A 20,308-nucleotide genomic window follows, 5' to 3' on the forward strand; every position below is an offset into this window, starting at 1 on the left:
CAGAACAGTCATGCCAGGCCTAGGGTGTCAGCAACTGCTTTGATCTTAAGAATGGGTGGTCCTGTCACTTCTGCAGCCACAGACATTTGTCTTCTTGGTGGATGTCCATGAAATTTGGGGATCTGTCTGCAAAATCACTCTGCTTCAGCCCTTGTTCCTCTGAGGGTGCATGCTCATGTGGCATCCTTGGGCCTTTGTGACAGATGTCCCCAACCCTCTATTCTCTCTTAGCTCTAATCTACTCCCAGATCCCAGAGAATTGTACAGTTCTACTGTATCAACCCTCACCTCTTCCCTGTCTTCTTCCTTTACAAAGGGATGCTCTATCTGAGATTTCAAATTTCTTCCTTGGCTTTGAATGTTTTCACTTTTTCACATTTTATTTCTAAAAAGTGTTTGGTGTTGAAAGGGAGAGGATTTAGGGTGAACTCAAGCTGCCATGGTAACCTGGGAATAACCAAAGGTTTTCTGTACCTTTCTCTGGGTTGTTGTCTTTTGAGGTATGGTAGCATTGTCAAGCCTTTTGTGTCTTCAGCAGAGTCCTGTATTGGAACTGTAACTTAACTATGTAAGTATTCCCATTGATAGCTTTGTTTGTGAACAATTTTTTTTTGTCTCTTATATTTTTGCCAAGACTAAAAATGAAAAGCTGGGCATGGTAGACCATGGATGTAGTTCAAGCCACTTAGGAGGCTTTGATCAGAGAATGACTTGGACCCACCCATCAGGGCAGTTGTGGGGAGGGAGGTATTTCATCATAATTGCTTGAGATTCTCAATAGTGTTTTGCCATCTTTTAGCAAACTACAACAAGGACTTGTTTCATGTGTCCTGAGTTGAACCAATTTAATCTCTTGATCTAGGGGCCAGAGTATGCTATGGGGAGCTAGACACCATTTTCTCTATATCCAATGGAACTCTAATTAGCAAGCCTTCTCCACTTTAGCCCACCCCCTCACCATGTCCTGAAACATATTGAGCAGGCATAGCCTTAGAAATATGTGTCTCTCTTATGCTTTGTTGGAAAAGAGAAATATGGATGGAGGAATCATGCAGCAAGTGTCATGCTCCTGTGATCCTCATAAAGCACTAAGGCAGGAGAGCTAAAGAGCAGGCAGTACTCAACAGGGCTTTGGATTGCTGCAGGGGAGGCAAAATCCTGAAACTCAGGTTACTTTCGGGGCCATGAAGAAGGATCTTGGGTAAAGGACTCAGAAGTTCTCCTCATTCACTCACTGTCAGCCTCACATTTTTCTGAACACAGAGACACATATTTAAGTGCAAGTGTAATCATTTATTGAACAGGAAGAGGAAGAAATTCATGGGGAATTGTTATGGGCATGGTAAAGAGAAATTTAAAGAAAGTCTTTGATTCTTGATGAGTTATCCTAGGTAACATGCTGGAGAGACCGAGATTGCACTTCTCTGTGAGACAGGATGGAAAGCAGATCACAGAACTTGTCACAGGATGCTGTATGGATAGGAAGGGATGATGCTGGAATCCTAGTGAGAAGTCTCCACTCAACACTGAGTAAGCCAGGAAGAAGAATACAGAGACTCATTAGGCACTTCTTGGAAAGACTTCAGGACAGAGAGTCATTCTATTATATAGAAGGAATGATAAAAAAATAGATCTTAGCTTACAATCTACCTGGAATTATTTGCCAGAATGCAGGGATGAAAGACATAGAATAAATGACCATTTCCTTGTGGATGGCATATAAAAAATGAAGTAATGGAAGATCTGAGGCTTGTTTCCACAACCGTTGTCATAAGAAGCTCTAAAGAATGTTAAGCAAATTGGGGAATAAGGATAAAAAGCCTTAGATACTTTTAAGGACTTCACACATTATATGAGTGAAATCTTGGATTAAATGGGAAAGGGGGGGCAGAGGAGTCTGCTCTCCAGTCTGGACAAGAAGTGGTAAACAGGTACATCCGCTCCCAGGTAAGAAGCCAAGGTTGTACGGAGTTCAGATTAAGATGTTATTATCTGGAGTGGGATGGAGGGGGAACACAGACACTGAAGAGCAGCTGGACCACATCCTGCTACTCTGTCTGTTAATGATATTGAACCCATCACTGAGCCTTTTTTACACAAACATACAGCAACTATGTAAAACTCAAATCCTTGTTTTCTTGCCTAAGTGCTTAGGTCACTTTAGTTCAAAGCTCAAAGTAGGACTAGATCACAAATCCAGATAATTCAAAGCCATTCTTCAAGCTCTCCATAAGATTCCTTATCAAACATTTTTTATTGTAATTTGGGGGCACAATGCTAATACTTTTGGAAGGGCTTTGTCCATGACCACCAAACTCCTCCTTGCTCTCATTGAAGATTGCCCACCTGGAGGCTCAGGCTGTTCTTCAATATCCAGCCTCAAAGCAAACATCTGTAGTGTGAGAACAAGAACATGTTCAGGTACCAGATCCACTTTATTTCCCCCAAGAGAAAGGATAGGACTCTTCAGCATTCAAAAATGAGTGGTAGCCAACTGGGTTTGTTTCCTTATGATAAAATATTCAGGATGAGAAAATTAAATGAATTCTGACTTACTGGCATTGGATAGGTCAATGATATTTTCTCTAACAATTCCATGCTCCTCACATAGTTTTGCAAACTCTTCCTTGATGTCTGAACTCAAATCTTGTTTTCAGCCTGTGAGAAGAGCAACAGTGAGTGTAGCAGCTGTATCGTGTGCATTGACCACAGCCAGAGTGAGGGGACAGAGGCTTCCCCATAAGGATGGGAAAATGGTTGGCAACATGATTGACAGGCGTTGGTATGATCTATCCTGGATTTGACATCCATAGAATATCCTTGTGTCTCACTGAGAGATTTCAGAGTGCTTCCATCACTATGCTCAAGGGATGATGGAGGTGAGCACCAATCTTCAGGAGGTGAGAAAGAGGCAGGACCAAGCTGGGAAGACCACATTAAAGCTAGAGGTTCTTCATTCTTTTCCCACCCCAAGATCAGTGTCTGCATGAAAATACTTTACCATAGAGTACCATCAGCTGGAAGGTTTCCCCATCCTTTTTGTTAATGAGATGAAACATGATATAATTATCATAGTCTGTCTTAAGTATAGTAAATGTATTGAATCCATCATCTGTGGAGGAAATGGAACACAGCTCAGAAATTCTTTGTTCTGTAGGAAATGATGGAAACCCTTTTCATGTTCTACCCCAAACATAAAATCATTAAAATACATATCCTGGAAGAACTGGGTGAAGTTTCTGAGGCTTTCTGTCTGTAGCTTTCTGAACTTCAAGAAGTAACTTCTAAGAAAAGGGACTTTGAGAGGTCCAGACCACTAGTGAACAGTCAGCCACGGGAGCACCCCTCTCTCATCTTCTCCTAGGCTTGCTTACCTCGGGCTTTCTTACCTCCCTCAGCAGCTTCAAGCAACATGTTTCTATCTTTCATAAATTGGCTGTATCAAATATCTGCTGCTACACCGTCAGTGATGTGCACCAGTGCTAGCCACCATGCAGTATCAGATAGATTCCATCTCCCCCCTACTTATTCTACCTACCTGAGACAGGGTGTTAGCTATTAGATGGCAGCCATTTGACTAGTAGGTGCAAGTTCCTGAGTTCAGTCTCCAGCAAAATACACAGAGAGAGAGGGGGGGGGGGAGAGAGAGAGAGAGAGAGAGAGAGAGAGAGAGAGAGAGAGAGAGAATAAAGGTATTACTGTTTACTAAACTCCTTATGGGAAGATATATAGACTATTTATATACTCACAGTTCATATAATATATTCCAGCCTTTTCTGTTTTGTAACCAATCAAAGTCATTTCGGTGCACTCTTCATTTACACTGTAAAACAGAGTGATCTTTTGTGTAAGGGATTTTGACTTGGCTGGCTTCTTGACCCTCTACTATATATATATATCTCCAGTTTCTGATTCCATTTAACTTTTGAATATTTTTGTAAAATTAGAAAAAGGCTTTTATTTATGTTATTTCATTTATATCAGATGCTTTAGCAATCACAAATTTGCCTATTATTTTTAAAAAAAGAAAATGATTATAACTTCTCATCCTTATTACAACTGCAACTACTTCCAAATTTCACCAGAGCCGTGCTTCAGCCAGCGGTGTAGATTATCAGCCAGATTTCTACCATCTACCTCAAATTAGCACTCTGTAATGTTGCCTGATGTTGATCCCAGATTCACAGAGGAGAATTATTATTATTGTCTTTACTGCAGGAAATCTCAAGTAGAAAGGCGTGGATGTCTTTGGCTAACAACTAGTAAGAAAATTTTAATTCATGATCACATAATCTTAACTTGTGACATACTGTCTCATTAATGTGGTTTCAGCATTGTCTCTGACCATTCCTTATCAAACTCCTAGTGAATTAATTCCTGTCACCAACTCTTGTCTCTGACTTTTGAAAAAGCCCTGGTTATAAGACCTTGGTTCAGTGTCACATGGAGTATTCTAGTTTTGGATACAGGCTCAGTATGTGTGTGCACATGTGCATACTGAGAGTTATCTCTCTGCAATCCCATGTGTGTTTGTAGGCATGAGACCATACCAGGTTTTCATTTCCTCTTTCTCAGCTAGGAGCATCTCACTTACATAAAATGGAATTTAAAGACTAAGAAATTCTCCAAGACAGTGGTGTGCTCCACAGAAGCTGTCATGCTGCCATGTTCTTCTATTTTTTCTCTTTTGTCAGTGGCTTCGGCAATAGAAAACCAATACCCACTAATCTGTAATAGATAAGCAAATGATTAAGGGAGAAAGGGCAAGGAAACCTCACGGACATGGTTCTACTTGAACTTCAGCCTGTGGGTTAGGGCCTGAGCATACACAAGAGTAGATTTCATGCCAGTTATCACAATACTTAGCATACTGTCCTGCCTCTCAGTGAGAACAGAGGTACCCAAACATTGTTAGATATGAATAGCTGGTCTTACTTCAAGGTCTGAAGCCATCCATTCATCTACTAGATTGTGTGGGAAGCCATTCCGGACTCCCTTGCCAGCCCAGATGGAAAGCTGTGCCAGGCAGTAAAAAAGCCCATGTTTGGTGGATGGCTCGCCCTTAATTCCTGATTGGCTGAGCAAGCCTGCCTGGTGAGGTGATGTGACCTCTGGTGATTGGTTGAGGCGTGGTTGTGGCTTGAGTGCATAAAAACTCTTGTACCCCGGGGATCGGGGGAGTTGAAGAGAGAAGCTGCCTGAGTAAACTGCATTAAGAAGAACCGGTGGTTGTGTTTTCCTTGCTGGTCAAGTTGGACACAACAAGTGGTGCTGAAACCCGGGAACTGACTCCCCCACCGAAGAGGTTCAGAACTTTCTGCAGTCAGGGTCTGTCGACAGGATGAGTACAGTAAGTAAGGGATTGGGATTAGGCTCTCAGTAAAGAGACAATAAGGTTCTCAGTAAGAGACAACAAGGCTCTCAGTAAGAGACAATAAGGCTCTCCGGCTCTGGAGATGAGAAAGTGAAAGTAAGATGGTAATAGGGACAGTCTATGGATTACTTTCTTTTTCTAGCCATTTGGGTAATTTTTCTTACTGCCTTTTGGTTTAAGGACTGGCCAAAAGGATGNCCGATTCAGGAGTCAGAACAAATATTACAAGGCCTGGNCTATGCAAAGAGCCCAGACATAAGTGNCAGGATGCTCCCTTGGAAAGATAAGGAAGGGCATGATGGGATGTTTCAACCATATGTGCTTGAGCTGCCCATTACCTTATGGGGTAGGGATTTGTTGAAGAATCTACAATTAAGACTTACTAATGAATATTCTGATGCCTCCCAGAAGATGATGAAAGACATGGATGGGATGGCACCCATCCTTCGGGTTGGGAAAAGGATTGCAAGGAAGGAAGTCCCCAATACTCTCAATTAAAAGAAAGCCTCGGGAAGGAATTGGTTTTTCCTAGGGACCACTTGGGGATGCATTCCCATAACCTGGAAAACTGAGGAGCCAGTGTGGGTGCCTCAGTGGCCATTATCCTCAGAAAAATTACAAGCTGCNAAGGAATTAGTTGAAGAACAATATCTTTTGGGTCATATTCAACCTTCTGTATCTCCACGGAATACCCCAATTTTTGTTATCAGAAAGAAATCTGGCAAATGGAGGATATTACATGATCTGCGTGCTATTGATGCACAGATTCAGGTGATGGGCTCCATTCAGAGGGGTCTGCCTCTCTTATCTGCCCTGCCAGAAAAGTGGCCTCTAATAGTAATTGATATTAAAGATTGTTTCTTTTCCATTCCCTTGGATTTGAAAGATAGTGTTAGATTTGCTTTTACTTTGCCCTCCTGTAATCATGAAGAGCCTGATCAAAGATTTGAGTGGGTGATGCTGCCTCAAGGAATGGCTAATAGTCCTACCATGTGCCAGCTTTATGTAGGAAAAGCATTGGAACCAATTAGGAAAGAATATCCCAAAGTTCGCTGTGTTCATTACATGGGTGACATCCTACTTACAGCAAAGAATGAAAAGTATTTGCAGGAAGCCTATGGAAAGATGGTGGAGAGTTTGAGGCAATGGGGTTTGCATATTGCCCCAGAGAAAGTGCAACAAGATAAAATAGTGTCCTATTAAGGAGCAAGGATCGCCCCTACGGCCGTTTGGCCTCAAAAGATACAGTTAAGGATTGATTCCTTACATACTTTAAATGATTTTGAGAAATTGTTAGGCGATATCAATTGGATTTGGCCCTATTTGAAGATCCCAAATGTTAAATTAAAACCTCTGTTTCAAATTTTAGAAGGAGACTCAGAGTTAAGTTCCAAAAGGGAATTAACACCTGAGGCTAGAAAGGCCCTTACCCTAGTGGAAGAAGAATTGATTAGGCTTCCCGTATGGGTCTGCTCTAACTCTTTCAGGCTTTGTGAAATGTTTTCTCATTTATTGATGAGAGGTCAAGGATTGATTGTTCCTGCCCTTTTCAAACCTGGCAATCTCATCACCTATGGGTTGATTTCGTAGTCTTACATTTCGCAAAAGATATTCCAACGAGAACAGTGGGTGTTCAAGAGTTCTGCAATCTGGAACTAGACGCAACTTTGGATCTGGCTTGGAATCAGAAGTCCGGTTTTAGAGGGGGTAGGGAATGAACTGGAAGGTCAAAAATGTAGAGAATCTCTGCTTTAAGACGAGTGTGGAAGAAGTTGAGTTACTCGACTTTTGCAAAAGATTCATTTATATTTCATGTGTATGAGCATTGGATTTGCATGTGTACCTGAGTACCATGCACAGGTCTGGTGCAGTGGAGGTCACAAGAAGGAGTCAGATTCTTTGAAACTTGTTCTTGCTGAGGACCTAGGTTCAATTACCAGCACTCACGTGGAATCCCAAAACTGACTCTAACTTCAGTAACAGGAAATCACACACTTTCTTTTGACCCCTGTGGCCTCCTCTGCACATGTGGTGTGTATAAACACTTTCAGGCACATACACATAAAAATAATAAATCTTAAGTTAAAAAAAAGAAAAGATTATCAAGAAAAGTCTTCCAAGGCTATGCTGATAGCTGTATCCTCCCAAAAGGCTTCAACCTTTAAACAGATAGCACTGACTTCAGAATCCTGACTGTTCTCAGTAGCCAGGTTGCATCAACTGTTTACCTTTGAGAACACTGGAATTCAACTGACTGGACATAATCTCCTCATTAGTGAAAAACAGAAGTATTGTGTAAAGTCATATTTGCTGATGGAGGTCCAAGTACAAATCATGCCAAAAATCATGCTTCCAAAGACATACAGTTACAAAGGGAACATATTTTGTATCAGTAGACATTTCATTTACCCTGGAACTAGAAACATAAACTAGTGTTTGATGTGGGGAAATAAAGAATTCAAGAAGGAGGCAAGTACTCGATATGCTTTATTTCAACTTTGCACCAGCTTTATATGGTGTGTACTATTCTTCTTGCCATAGTATTAGTTAAGACTCAGAAATATTAAGTAACTATATAAGGTCATATAGTCAGTCAATGTGAGAACTTAGATTTAAGCTCAAGACCCTCTAAGTCAGGAGCCTTTGTTCTTATTGACTCCACCACACAGGTCAGGATGTTTTTACCATGAAGAGGGGATGGTTAAATAGGAGAAAGAGGAATAAACAGTGCTGTAGAGCTCCTCACATGTCAGACTGGCAGGTACAAGCAAAGAAACTGCACATGGGTTTCTTTAAAATATGGAGGAGTAGGTGTGGCCTGAGACTGAATGAGGCTTGACAACTGGCTCTCTCTTGGTCTAAAAGCATTTGGTGGATGATCCACTAGGGAATTATCACGTTCTTCCCTCCTCTTCCTCTTCCTCTCCCTCTCCCTCTTCCTCTTTCTCTTCTTTCTCCTCCTCCACCTTTTTCCTTTTTGGTTGATTATGGTGTGTGCACACATGTGCACATGTGAACATGCTTGTGCCTTTGCTAGTATATGCAGAAGTCAGCAAAGGACACCAGTTGTCTCCCTCTATCTCTTTTTACTTCATCCCCTTGAGACAGGATCTCCCTCTGAATCTGGGATTTAGTGTGTTTCAGATAGGCTGGCTGGCCACTAAGTCCCAGCAATCCTCCATTCCCTACCATCTACCCAGTTCTGGGGTTAATAGCAGCCATGACCAGCTTTTTAATGTGAGCTCTGAGCTGGACTTGAGCTTACACTGAGGTTCTGAATGGTCTTAGATCTGTGGCAATCCTCCTGCTCCAGCCTCCTGAATGCTGGGATTATGGGTTGTAGCACCTCATCTGGCTATGGATTATTGCTTTTCTAGTAATGAACAAAAAGTTGCTTCTACAGCAGAAAGCAACAATGAGTCCCTTCCACTCCTGACATCAGCTCAGGCACCTTCCCTGTCACTAAGCATGTTAACCCTCCTCAGCATGTGTAGACTGTTCATGTGACTGAAAAGCTGAAGCAGTCAAGAAATGACTAGACAAAGTGTGTGGGTAAGGGGTTTAAGGAGTTTACGTGTAACCAACTAACAGCCCAGTTGTAACTAGCTAGCATCTCTGAAACTGACTAATAGGAAAATGATTTAATGACCTTGACCTGAGTCTTACCCTCAACAAATTGAACAAATAGCTTATTCAGAAAGCCTGTGGACACATTCAAACCACTTATATGATGCCAGGGTGTATTTGGGGCCAAGAAGAACATCAGTGAACACAGGCTTATTTTGTGGGACAAAAGTGGTGTCCTGTGTCTGCTCGGGGCTAGGGCTGCCGGGCAAGGCAAACACAAGGAGTTTGGACACTGAGAAGCCGTCGGATCCCAGGATTTCCAGGGGTGAGAAAGGCACCATTTGGGATCCCTGTGAACTTGTTGGAGTTGGGCTCTGACTCTCAGGCACCACAGACACCACCGGGGCCATGGAAGAGCTGGCTCTGGATTCCCTGGGCCACACAGAGACCAGAGATGACAGGTTCTCACTCACGGACATCCCAGATGCTGCTGTAGGTCCTGGAAGAGCTGAAAACAGGTGAGGACCCTCAGGAGGAGGACTCTGGCCTAAGGCCTGAAGGAAAAAGGGTAGGGAGGAGAGAGTTCTGGCAGATTACCCCAGGGATCAGAGTGCATGGCTTGCTCAGGCAGAGGCTTGGGTTGGCGGATGCTGGCCATGGCTGGGGTGCAGAGAGGCCTCCCAGTGGGAGGTCAGTCAGATGTGTGGTTCGTTAGGGGAAGACCTGCTCTATTGCTCCAGCATGGAGGGTCCAGATGAGAAGAGGCAGTCCATGGTTTTAAGGCATTTATTGTAGAAAAGCAGAGAGAAGGACAGAGTGAGGAAGGAGAGGCCAGTCATGGCCATGTGGAGAAAGCAGGGAAGGGGATGAGGAGAGAGGGGGAGCAAGCAAGCAAGAGTAAGAGCAAGAGAATTAAGAGGTAAGAGAGGCAAGAGAGCGAGAAGGGGCAAGCAGCTCCTTCTATAATAGGCTGTGCCATCCTGGCTGTTAACAGGTAACTGTAGGGGTGGAGTACAGACAGAATACCAGGAACTTGGGGCCTTGACTGATGGCCACACACTTCTTTACAGGGGGCTGTGGGAGGCTGTAGCTGCAACAGGAGCCAGGGGCGCAGGAGGGATGGCTGAACACCTACCATCCCTTAGGGTCACGGGGCACTGTGGGTAAAGCTTCCAATGTATATTTTTTGGTAGGCACAGTTCACCCCATATCAGCTCATGTAGGTCCAAGAGGAGCTTGGTAGGGGTCGGTTTTCTTGTAAATGGGAAGGAACTAAAGCATTTTAGAACTGCAGTAGGAACATGGGCAGAGGTGTGCTTTCAAAGTTCATCTGGCTGCATTTGGAGAACAAATGACAAAGGGAAGGAAGAGGAAGAGAGAAAGAAGGTGCAATCAGCAGTTCTCAATGTGTGGGTCATGACCCCGCAGGGGGTTATCAATTCATGGGTCTTGACCCCACAGGGTCACATGTCTTATATTCTGCATATCAGATATTTACACTGAAATTCATAACAGCAGCAAAATGACCGTTATGAAGAAGCAAGGAAATAATTTTATGGTTGGAGGTCACAGAACATGAAAAAGCTGTATTAAAGGATCATATCCTTGGGAAGGTTGAGAACCTCTAGGCTAGTAGATCATGATGGGAGTGACTGGAACATGCTGGCAAGAGATCATGTAAGCTTTATCTCAAGATAGCTGGAATGAGAGAGACATTTATAGAGAAACTACATGGTATTGAGAGAATGTGAGGTGTCAAGAACAAATTGGTATTTTCTGTATCTCTATATAGATAAATTTTAGAGTTTTGTGATTAATATCATGACCAAAAGCAACCTGAAGAGGAAAGGGTTTATTTAACTTACAGTCCATCATGAGAGGAGCTGGATGTTTGGGGTGGAGTAACACTATGTGAGAACCTGGAGGCAGGAACTAAAGCAGAGGCCTTAGGGGAATGTTGCTTCCTGATTCATTCCCTGTGGATTGTGAGCCTACCTTCTTATATAACTCATTACCCCCTGCCCAGGGTAGTATTTCTATAGGGAGTTGGCCCTCCTGAATCAGTTTTATACAGGCATTTTCTCACTTAAGGGTGCCTCTTTCCATATAACTCTAGCCTGTGTCAAGTTGAAACAAAAACAAAAATAAAAATAATGACCCAGGAAAGTTACTAATACTGGTTAAAAAAAAAGACAAAACAAAACAAAAAACCTTAACCAAACAAAAACCAATTCTACATGAGAAACAATAAAAATAACGCCGCTGCCCACTGTTTTGAAACCTGATGTCTGTATCCCTACGTACAAGTGGGTATGAAGGTATCTGATGTACTGTTGACTGATACATGCAGATGCTGGATGCATGAGACTTGCCACTATGATACACACATAAAGATGCTGTTTTGAACCTTTGTGATGTAGGCACTTCTGGCTTCTGTCTTTCTTTTCTTCTTCTTTCTACATTAATCATAATTTTCCGTGTGTCATGTTGCAAATAGCTTTATGTATTATGCTCAGGACTTCCCCCTTGACATGCATTGAATGGAACCATATATAACTGCCATTTTATAGGTGTAAAATGACTGTGCTGGCAGTTGATACAGTTCACCTCAACGGTGGTGATCCTTCTGTGGATGTAAATTCATTTTTATCTGAAGCATGATTAGTGGTTTTAAATTTCAGAATGTAAAAATACTTTAGCCACGGATGTGAAAACCGTAAAAGTGAATGACTGAATGCCCAAAGAAGTGCTTAGGGCTGGAGAGGCTCCTCAGTCAGTAATACCATCTCCAGACAATGCTTCCAGAGGACCAGATGAACGGAAGTTTCCAGCAGCCATGTCAAGCAGCTCACAACCTCCTGTCTGTCAGGCCTCCACGTGCACCTGCACACACACACACACACACACACACACACATACACACACACTCAAATTAATCTTTAAAAAAAAATAGCGAAAGAAATGATAAAAATGGGCTTATTATGTGTTTCTATTTGGATCACTGGCTTTATCCCTCATAATTAATTTGGTAAACAGCAATTCAGAATTAATTTCATTGTAAGTTTGACAATTGGTTTTCTGAAGACATGATCACTTTGATTTTATTTAGATGCAAAGGAAATTTAAAGAGTTTTTGAATGACTCTAGGGAAATGGACCTGCTTGAAATGGATATTTTAAAAGAATCAAACAAATCCAATATTCAAATACACTATAAATCTACTGTCAGACATTTGTTTATAAATAACAAAATAACTAACTAAGCTCTGTAGTGCAGAGAGGTACCAATGTGTCCGACATTCCATGCTACTTGGTTGTGGTGCTCAGCTTAGTTTCGTGCTGCAATTTAATCTATCCACTAGGCAGTAAATTTTAATTAGGTATATAAAAATATGAAGGGTGCCTGTCAAATACTACAGAGAAGATAAGGACTGAAACTCTGGAGATAATAGGACAGACCCTGCAACCACGCGATGGCCTCTGTAACTATGCATGCGTAGCTCTGTTAAGCTCATCTATGCCTGAAAGAGTAAGAACTTAACCACAGTAGTCACCTGGACTTTGATGAAGCTCAAGAAATTGGTGTTGAGCGCTCACAGTGCAAGTGCAGCAAGGACACGGTTGCCCCCTACTGGCCAATCTGAGTGTTGCACTGTCTCCTACAGCCACACTACTAGGGCTTCCTTTCTTTTGTGCCTGTTAGGTTTGTGCTCTGTGTATACATATTACATTTGTATGTATAATTTGAAGCCAGTAGCTGGAGAGTTTGAACACAAAACTTGTACTCACTACGGTCCTCTTTTAAAATTAGAAAAATTGAGTCTGGAGAGATAGCTTAGTGGTAAGAGCACTTGATGCCCTCACAGACGACCTGAATTCAGTTTCCAGCATCCACGTGATAGCTCACAACCATCTACACCTCCAGTTCCAGAAGATCTGACACCTTATTCTGACTCCTCAGGCATGATTCATATATGTGATGAACAGACATACATGCAGCCAGAACACTCAAACACATAAGATAAATCTAAAAAACTTAGAAAAATCAGGGGACTGGAGAGATGCGTCATCAGTTAAAAGCACAAGCTGTGCTGACAGGAATCTGATATAGCTGTCTCCTGCAAGGCTCAGCCAGTGCCGGGCAAATACAGAAGTGGATGCTCACAGTCATCCATTGGACGGAGCACAAGGTCCCCAATGAAGTAACCAGGGAAATACCCAGGGAGCTGAAGGGGACTGAAGCCCTATAGGAGGAATATCAATATGAACTAACCAGTATCCCCAGAGCTACTTGGAACTATACCACCAATCAAAGAAAACACATAGTGGAACTTGTGGCTCTAGCTGTATATGTAACAGAGGATGGCCTAGTAGGTCATCAATGGGAGGAGAGGCCCTTGGTCCTGTGAAGGCTCTATGCCCCAGTTTGGGGAATGCCAGGGCCAGGAGTGGGAGTGGGTGGGTTGGGGAGCAGGGGCGGGGATAGGGGATTTTCAGAGGGGAAACTAGGAAAGGGGATGTAAATAATTGTAAATAAAGAAAATATCTAATAAAAAATTAAAAGCACAGGCTGTTCCTTCCGAGGACTTAGGTTTGGTTTATGGCACCCACATGGTGGCTCACAACCATCTGTAACTCCATCTCCAAAGGATACATTGTTAATCTACTTTAAAAGAGTAATCTCATCTTTCATTACAAATGTTTCAAGCTAACCTTTCAACGAAAAGCCTTGGTTACTAGTCTTTTAATCTCTGAGTTACATTCTTTTGTTCTTTGAGTGCTGAGAGAATCTCAGGTGCAGAAGATACCATAGAAAACATTGACACAACAGTCAAAATGCAAAAAGCTCTTAACCCAAAACATCCAGGAAATCTAGGACACAAGGATATGGAGAAAGGGCACATTCTATTGCTAGTGCGAGTGCAAAACATGTACAACAACTTTGGCAATTAATTTGGCAGTTTATCAGAAAATTGGGAATAGTTCTACCTGAAAACTCATCTATACGACTCCTGGGCATATACCCAAAATATGACCCACTCTACAACAAAAACACTTCCTCAACTATGTTCATAGCAGCGTTATTCATAGTAGCTAGGAACTGAAACAATCCAGATGTTCCTCAACTGATGAATGGAAAAAAGAAAATGTGGTACATCTACACAATGAAATACTATTCAGCTATTAAAAACAAAGGCATCATGAAATTTGCAGCAAATGGATGGAACTAGAAAATATCATCCTGAGTGAAGTGACCCAGATCCAGAAGGATAGGCATGATATCTAGTCACTTATAAGTAGACATTCACCATAAAGTACAGGATATCCATGCTACAATCCACATACCCAAAGAAACTAAGTAATGAGAGCCCAAGTACCCCGACCTGCAGGGATAATCAGTGGGGACCCAGGGCAAGGGACTGAGAGAGTGGGAAGGAAAGAGACAGGAAGAATGAGAGCAAGTCAATGATACTGATCAATCTCTAAAAAATTTATTCAGGAGTGGCAATATAAGCATAAACAAGAGGTGGCTCCAAGAGAGTGGGGAAGAGTCTGGGGGGTCTCTGAAGGTCAGGTGGCAATCTTCAGCTCCTGGAACCAACAGTCACAGTGTCCTTTTTACCCACAAACATTCTTACTGTTATGACCACGAATGTTCTCTCAGGATTGTTTATGTAAGCTAGAAAATATCCACAAGGCCATGGCTGAGGCCATGGCTCCCAGCACCCAAGAGAGGATTCATGAATCTCACTCAGAGGAAAACATAATACTCATCGAAAGTGGATGGATGGGAGAAGGGGTGAGGAGAATTGTGATAGGAATCAGGTTGGGGAGAGGGGGCCTGGAGAGGGCTGGGTGTGAGAACAGAAATTGGTGAAGGGAAACTCTGGCCCTAGCAAGAGACCTGGGATTGGGGAGGCTCTTGGGAGTCTTTGGGAATGATCCTACTACCTGAGACTCCTATCAGCAGGAGATATGGAGCCTGAAGTGATCACCTCCTATAGCCAGGCAGGACTTCCAGTGGAGGGAAGGGGACATTAACCCACCCACTAAACCTTCCACCCATAATTTGTCCTGCCTACATGATGTGAAGGGATGAAGATGGAACAGAGATTGAGGGAACAACCAACCAATGACTGACCCAACGTGAGACCCATTCTATTTGAGACATACAACCACTCATACCATTAATGATACTCTGCTATGCCTGCAGACACACTGAATGGAACAGGTGCAGAGACCCACAGGCAAGCATCAGGCCGAGCTCAGGGAGTTTTGTGGAAGAGTGGGGATAGGGTTGAGCAAGCTGGAGGGGTCAAGAACACCACTTGAAGACCTACAGAGTCACTCACCTGCTGCAGCATTCAGAATAGGCCCTGCACCTTGCCTGGGCAGCACAATGGAGCTGGCCATGGATGTAGGGGTTACAGATGAGCTGGCCCCAAGAGTGTGAGTGCAGGAGAGCCAGTCCTGCCTCTTGTCTTCTGGGTGGTGTGGACAAGGAAGAGCAACTCTTCTTGCTTCCCTTGTCTCTCACTGTCTATGAGAGACAGGAGAGCTGACCCTAGGATTCTGAGAGCCATGGCTTTTAATTGGCTCAGCCTCTACCCCACTGATGAATTGCTGGCATCCATGGAGGGGCTGGATCTATAGACCCCAAACTACAGAATCTTCATGACATGGGGCAAACCCAGAATATCCTAGAAGAGTTCCAGTGAGGTTTCAGTATTGAAAGAGTAGAAGCCAGGGACTAAGAAGTCATTGCAAAAACATTTGTAAGCAAAGTATGGACAAAAGTCAATACTGTGGGACACACTGACACACTACAGCTTCTACAACATTATTTTTTTTCCCTCTGGGGGAAGATTGCAAGGGTAGAGCATGGGTATGTGGAAATGGCAAGATGAGTGGAATTGGGGCACATGACATAAAACTCACAAAGAACCAATAAAAAGTTTTTTAAAAACTTTTAAAAATCAACAATAAAAGGCAGCAATCAGAAGAGATCAGTTGACAAGCCTTAATGATTTTCAAAAATTGGTGGGAGATATTAATTGGCTATAGCGTACAACTGAATTAACTACTAAAGGTTTAAGTAATTTGTTTCAAACATTACAAGGTGATTTGCACTTAAACATTGCAAGATGGTTAATAGCTACATCAGAGAGAGCATTAACTCTGGTAGAACAGAGACTGGAAGGTACATATGTGGATCACAGAGAGCACAAACTTGATTGTCTTTGGGTTATTTTGCCTTCAACTCAGTCTGCTACTGGACTCATTATGCAAAGGGAAGATTGTACTATAGAATGGATTTCTTTTTAGTAACAAAGTAACAATTAAAGACTTACATTGAAAAAGTTCCCGATTTAATCATAGAAGGTAAAAATAAGACTATATCAGTTGTCAGGAGTGGGCCTAGCAGAAATTGTAATACCTTTTACTATTGTTGAGATTATGTTATTATGGGTCATCAATGAAGATTAGCAAAGAACTTGTAGCAGCTTTTTGGGAGAAATTAACAGCAAATATCTTAAAAGCAAGTGTCTCCAGTTTATAAGAACTAGCTGGATTTTAAATAGAACTCCAATTCCTGAAGCACTTACATTTTTTTAAATATTATTTATTTATTATTATTTAGATAACTAAACTGTAGCTATCTTCAAACACACACCAGAATCATCAGATGCATCAGATCCCATTACAGATGGTTGTGAGCCACAATGTGGTTGCTGGAAATTGAACTCAGGACCTTTCAGAAAAGCAGTAAGTGCTCTTAACTGCTGAGCCATCTATCCAGCCCTAGCACCTACATTCTATACTGATGCAAATAAGTTGGGAATGGCAGGCATAAGTCAGACAAAAATGAGCAAAGTAATTTAAAGCCCATATACTTCAGTTCAAAAATCAGAGCTATATGCAATCCTTATGGTATTTCTAGATTCTCCTGAATCTCTTAATGTAAGTACTGGCTTTCAATACGCAGAAAGAGTTGTTCTGCATATAGAAACTGCTGAATTTATTCTGGATAATTCAAAATCAACTTTTTTTATTTATACAGCTGTAACAGGCAACCAGAAATAGAAATCAGCAATTATATATCATCCATATTCAGTCTCACAGAGTCTTGTCAGGTTGCTCAACTAAAGGTTTAAAGAAAAAAACTTTCTATCACCTAGCAATAAGCCAATGAGTTTATAAGAAAATGACCTCCTTGTTCTTTCTATAACCAAACTCCATTTCACACCAGAAGTAACCATAGGTGTACTAAAAGAAATTAAATTTGGCAGATGGATGTGTTTCATTTTGTAGAAGTTGGTAAACTAAACTTTATACACCATACATTGATCCATATTCAGGGTTTCAATGGGCAACTGCTTTGAGTTCTGAGAAGGCTGATTCTGTAAGCACACGTTTACTGGAAGTCATGGCTTTTATGGTTATACCTGTACAAATTAAGACTGACAATGCCCCCAACATATGTCTCCATTAAGGTGAAGCAATTCTTTATGTTATAAAGCATATTACAGATATAACACAGAATCCCACAGGCCAAGCATTGGTACAAAGATCTAATCACACCTTAAAGGAAATGCTTATATAACAAAAAGGAAAAATAAAGTCTCCCAGGGACAAACTACATAGTACTTTGTTAACTTTAAATTTTCTTAATGAAAAAGGAACAATATCAGCCAAGAGACACTTGATTATAGAAAAAATGTGAAATTAAATCAACCCATATATTGTAAGGATGTGTTAAAACAGAATGGAAGCCAGAAAACATTTTGCATTGGGATTGCAGACTTGATTATATTTCCACAGGAAATCAAAAGTTGTGCATACCATCGAAATTTATGTAGATTAGAATTCAGCAGGAGAGGTCTCCTGAAAACCTTGGCCACTGATGTGATAAGTGCTTAGTTCATTTACAGTGTCTCTGATTATATTTTCCTGCTACATCCAGCATAGTTGATGACTTAAAACAGAAAGGGGGAAATGTAATGAGAATTCTGGATTTTTGTTTCTTAAAAAAAAAAGACAGAAATATTATACATCTATGTCTTTGTGTTAATCCCAGATATGAGTATATGGGGAGACTTCACAGCAGCTGACTGTGATTTGCCCCATGCTCTGGCAGAGGCATGTTTTAACCAGCTGAAGATAGAATCTACCTGTGATCGTGTGACATTTGGAATCCTGGGAACTTTTCAGAGGGTATATAAATGCTTGGACTCTCAGAGACAGGGTTGAAGGTTGTTGGTCATTTATGGAGTTGGCTACAGTTTGTAGTTGTGCTCAAAGAAGAAACAAAGATATTAGATTCAAGTATCTATATCTCTTTATCTATATCTTTCTTTTACTCCAATCTAATGATAGGGGATGAAACTGAAGGGATAAAATGTGGGGAAAGAACCCACAAAGTAGGAAAGACTCACTATGTATATTCATTGCCCAAATTCCTACCCTCTGAGAAGATTTCCCTTCAACAGTGTCTTTGAGGGCTGTCCCAAAAATGGGTTATAATTATGTAGCTGTCCCCTTCTGAGTGGTGCCTGCATAACATGATACTCCATCAGTGAACCAGCCCTTAGTCTTCTCATCTTCAGTCGATGATCATAGGACACATCCCATGAAGCTATGGGTGCATGCTGGGAGCAAATCACATTGTAATGGGAGTAGAAACCAGACATTTGTGCAACTTCTTCATGCGACTTGCTTGTGTCTTCAGGACCCACTCAGGCCTGATCTTGTATATAATACTTCCATTTGATAATAGATTTCTGTTGTACATCTCCTACTTTATGACTGGTGGGTCAGATAATATCCAGCTCATGATGGACAGCCCAATCCACATGGCAACTTTCTGGACCATTGTCAAATGTTCAGTTTCCACTAAGGTCCAACAGCAAGCCAAGAGCTGTCTCTTAAAGGGAGAATAATTTTCAGCAGATGATGTTAGGACCTTGCTCTAAAGTCTCATCTGTGATTCACCTACAGGGGCCTCCCAATGGCTCCAAAAATTATCCCTATCTGCCACTTACACCTCAAGTAACATCGGGCCTATTGCATCATATGGTCCAAGTGGTAGAGCAACCTGGATCTACTCAAGAGCCTTCTTTTGTTCCCTTCTGGGCCCAAAGTTAGCAACTTTTCAAGTCACTTGGTATATGAGCTAGAGTAGAGCATACAAGTGGGGAATGTGCTATCTCCATAATCCAAGTAAGCCACTAAATACTGTGCTTCTTTCTTGACCTTTGAAGGGGCCAAATGCCATAGCTTATAATTTACCTTAGAATGAATGTCTTAAAGTAATACCACACACCTCTGGATTCCTAGGAATTTCATTGAGGTACAAGACCCTTGAATTTTGGTTGGATTTATTTCTCATCCTCTGAAGTGCCTATCTAGTTTATGCCTCAAAGCACCATGATTGTTTAGCTAGTATCAAAGTTCATATGAAATAAAAATTCAAAGTTCAATCATAAAAATAAAATACCATAAAAATCACCTTTGTGCTGACCATTCCAGATCACACTAATATGGACATTGCTTTCTCTATGCCAACCATTAGGATAACCTTGCCCTTGTCAATTCAGTGTTGACACCTGTCCTATGCTACCTTGGGGCCCAATTGAGTGTGTTCCTCATCCAACTGAGCTGCAGCAAGCTCCACCCTTGTCTAGCATAAGGAAAAGGCAACAACAAAGCTCTTCAAATGTGCTGGTGCCCTTTCATCATTTTGCATCTTATAGGACTTATGAAGGGCATGTCTTCTGGTCCTTCCCGTTGTTTTACACATCACACCCACTCTAGCACTGCAATTTGCCTGAGCCTTAAAATCCCTTCATCAACACTAAGCCAAGGGATATCAGGCATCACCAGCACCTTTTCAGTAGGCCACCTTCTGACAAATGATCTTCTGGCCTTCAGCCAATGTTCAAACAAACATTTGACATCTTATTTTTTAACTGTGTGCAATTCCATGTTAAACCAAGAGTCTCCACTGGATCAATAAACTCAGCCTGATCCAGTTTTATGTTCCTTCTACAAGTATCCCGCCATTAAAATCCATTCACACACATATACCTCCAGAGTTCTACTTCAATGAATTATCAAACTCATTAGCACCCCTTCCTCATGGACTATACTTTCTACCTCCCCACTAAAAGTCTACTTAGCCTTTATATGTCTGGAAGCCCATTTGGTGTGCCCTGGGGAACATCAGTATTGTCTTACCATTGTCTCCTTCAGGGAGTTACTGCTGCTTTAGTAGACTATAAAGGATTGATTTCTGTTGGAGTGCACTGTGTGAAGGTTGCCTTTATATTATTCAACTGTTAATACTGTGCCAGCAGAGGATGAGTAC

General features: G+C 41.8%; 1 pseudogene; it reads right to left on the reverse strand.

Moving 5' to 3' along the window:
• Positions 1 to 1,387: 1,387 nt before the first annotated feature.
• On the reverse strand, positions 1,388 to 4,953 carry LOC110293330 (annotated as a pseudogene).
• Positions 4,954 to 20,308: the final 15,355 nt, after the last annotated feature.

This window comes from Mus caroli, chromosome 4 (genome assembly GCF_900094665.2).
Source record: "Mus caroli chromosome 4, CAROLI_EIJ_v1.1, whole genome shotgun sequence".
Taxonomy (NCBI): domain Eukaryota; kingdom Metazoa; phylum Chordata; class Mammalia; order Rodentia; family Muridae; genus Mus; species Mus caroli.